This window comes from Benincasa hispida, chromosome 4 (genome assembly GCF_027475165.1).
Source record: "Benincasa hispida cultivar pf3 chromosome 4, pf3_genome.v1.1, whole genome shotgun sequence".
Taxonomy (NCBI): Eukaryota; Viridiplantae; Streptophyta; class Magnoliopsida; order Cucurbitales; family Cucurbitaceae; genus Benincasa; species Benincasa hispida.
This window is the reverse complement of record NC_143481.1, coordinates 46,150,911-46,154,239: the sequence shown is the minus strand read 5'-3', so window position 1 is coordinate 46,154,239 and position 3,329 is coordinate 46,150,911. Positions and strand designations below refer to the sequence as shown.

Genomic DNA, 3,329 nt, shown 5'->3' with positions numbered 1-3,329 from the left:
TTTTAATTTGAACAGATTAATCACGACTCGCTCCATTATCTCCAACAATCAATCAAATGCTTTTTCTATATGATTATATATTAAGAACACAAGCAAAAGCTTAAGGTTGGTTATAAAGATTCAAACACACATTTAGTCATCTCCATTGAATTAAATTCCAGCAGAGAACCTTATCAAACTCTTTGGCTGCACCGGCGGAGGTGGCGAAGGCGTTAACGGTCTGCCACCAACGGTGTGGGAACTTGAAACCACTATATCCATTCGGGATAAAGAAAGGGTGTTACCTCAAGGAAGATTTTCTCCATTACTTGCAACCACTAGAAAAATTTCGGAATTTAATGTTGGTTTTAAAAGGACTTTAATGTCAGTTGACTTTAATGTCGGTTGGCTTTAATGTTAGTTTTAAACCGACATTAAAGGGCTTTAATAACACAGTCTTTATTGTCGGTTGCAACTGACATTAAAGGTCTTTAATGAAATTTCCAACCGACATTAAAGGGTTCAATGTTGGTTGCAACTGAAGACTTTTTTCAAATGAAACCCTCTTGACCGACATTTAAAGCCCAAAATGTGTGTTTTTTTTCAATTATTGTCCCTTTTTTTAAATTCTATTGCCGAATTTATTTTTTTGGTCAAGAAGTTAAAAATGGTATTATATGTCTCGTGTTGGGTCAGGAAATGTCCATCATTATTTTTTATTAAAAAGTATAAAAAAAATTTGCATGGCAAGCCATCAATATTTGTCTTCCACATATGAATTTATCCACAAGCAAGAATCAATATTTCCAATCCATTACATATACTCAACAAAATATGAATAAACACACTAATCACCAACATTTGCATAACAATAATAGACTTTCATAGAATACTTACACCAAGCCATCATTTCTCTCATTCACAAATATCAATTAGTACTAATTCCATGAATACTTAACACCAAATACCCCATGAACACAAAAATATTACACATAAATCTTCCAATAAACAGATCATGGTTAGATAAATTCGCATTCATTCTAAGCTAGCATTTATATTCTATTGAGACAAAAAACAAGAATTACATTCTTACACAAATCGGCCAACAAAACTTACCCATTGGTTTCGAATTACGTCAATCTCTCCTTGGGTATATGCATTTTTGTATTGAACTACAAAGAGGGAAAAAAAAACATAAATTGAATAGAAGTTTACGTCCATTTATTAAATTAAAGCTAAAATATAAAAAATAAATAATTTACGTACAAGGCTAGTAATGGGAGTAGTAGTACTATGCACTATTTCGTGTATGTACTTTTGCACATAGTATCCGCATCCTACAGAATCTAATTGATGAGGGCACTGTATATAAAGAAGTTGAAAACAATTATTCTTATGTTCGAATGAACATAAATTTTTAAAAAATAAATGCAAATTTACCTTTACAGGTTTCCATTTTGGAGAAGACCGATAGTGTTGGAGATCGTGTTTGGCATGCCATGTTTTCAATCCACTAAATAGTTTGAAAACATTAGTTAAACATAAATACTTCAATTAAGAGCTAAGAAAGTTCAATTACACTTACATATTTATAACTCCATGAAAATCCTCTTGAACCTTATTTCGAAGAGAGTCCAAAACATAAACACAATTTTCTTGTAGAAATTGATTACAATCAATATCCAGTGATAACTATAATAAGCAACAATTTTGAAACATTAGTACGTATATAATGCAAATTAAAAATAACTTAAGAACTTGTATTTACTTACCCTTATATGGAATAAGGATTAATTGGTCTAAATTATCTAATTCTAGTTGATTGGCTAAATTTGTGGATCGAATATCTTGAGACTTCACGTGTGGCGATATTCTTGCTTGATCAATTATAAAAAACTTCTTCGTAATATCATGACCACATTCATCCCAAAGATACCTAAACAAAGTAATAGTTATTATTTAAACATGAAACAAAGTATACATGAGTGAATCTAGATGAGCAATACTTACGCAATGTATGTCAAAATACACATGTAGCCTATTTCAACCATATTGCAATATTGGATCAGATCATTGTGGCCTAAGTAAATAAATTTGTCTCTTCCATATATATGCTTGTCCAAAGTGATATGGATCATGTCTACATTGTTCCTGTTATGCATGACATGTCCGTTCAATAGTTTGATGGTACCATTGACGTCAGTATATTTGGAGTACTGGCTGAAGCTTTTAATTGTTGAATGGTCCTGCCATGACCAAAGTTACAAAAATTCAAAGTAGGAAAAATAATAAATAACCAAACTCATATATTGAAAAAGAGACAAACTTTTTTCTCATCAACCATAACTACAAGTTCACGAGGCCAACTTACGAAGTTACCCATTGCTTAATTTAAAGACTCTATTTTACCCTTCACAAGAATTGGTATAGGCAAATCTTTTCCAATGATAATGTCAATAGCAGTTAAGCATGACACATCATCATTAAATGTTGTGGCTACTGCAACAATATTATCTACAGTTCCTATAGCCAAGTGGCATGGTGTCCCCTTAATAAATTTAAAAGAACTTATGTCATGCATGGTTAAGCATGTAGAATATGATTAAAATTTAAAAGTCCCAACAAATAAATTACATTCAAATCTTCTTTAGGCATCTTCTCAGTATCTTCTTCTTCAGATGCACTTAGTGCAACACTTCCAACAGATGATTTGGACTGATGAGATTGTCTACTATGAGTTCTTTCTCTTGACACTTTACCATGTCGAACATTTTTTTCACTAGAGCCTCCTTCCATTTCTTGGCTCATTGAGGACTTTGGTTTTACTAATTTGAAATATTGGGAATGGGAAACAAAATTACCATTCCTCTAACACGTCCCCAATGTTCCTCCGTACCCAATGCTTTGGTTAGAACATCTTCACTTTCATAGACTTCAACCAATTTATCCTGTAAAACATATTACAATTTTCACACAATATCTATATCATCACAAGTTCCAAATATTTTATTTATGCCATCTTAAACTTTGCACAATATAATTACAATCAGATTGACAAATTCTCGAGTAGCTTCATCAAAGTATTCATTATTTTTTCCTTTTCTTGCTTCTTTTCATAAAGTCGCCTGATAAGAAGGATCATTCGATAGGTACTACATGAACATACATATTTAATTAGCACAAACATATTATAATAAAATATTTAATTTAAGTCGAAAAACTCACTAATTCTTGGGCTAGATTCGCATAACCCTTCCGAGAAATGTGATGATTATATACACATTTCTCATGTCTTTCTTTTTGAAGATGACTGATTTTCTATACAACAAATCTAGTTGACGTTACCTATC

At 31.7% G+C, this 3,329-nt stretch overlaps 1 pseudogene; it reads right to left on the bottom strand.

Annotated features, from left to right (window-relative positions):
• Positions 1-1,068: 1,068 nt before the first annotated feature.
• LOC150036756 (uncharacterized) lies at positions 1,069-2,030 on the bottom strand (annotated as a pseudogene).
• Between the last annotated feature and the right edge of the window lie 1,299 nt (positions 2,031-3,329).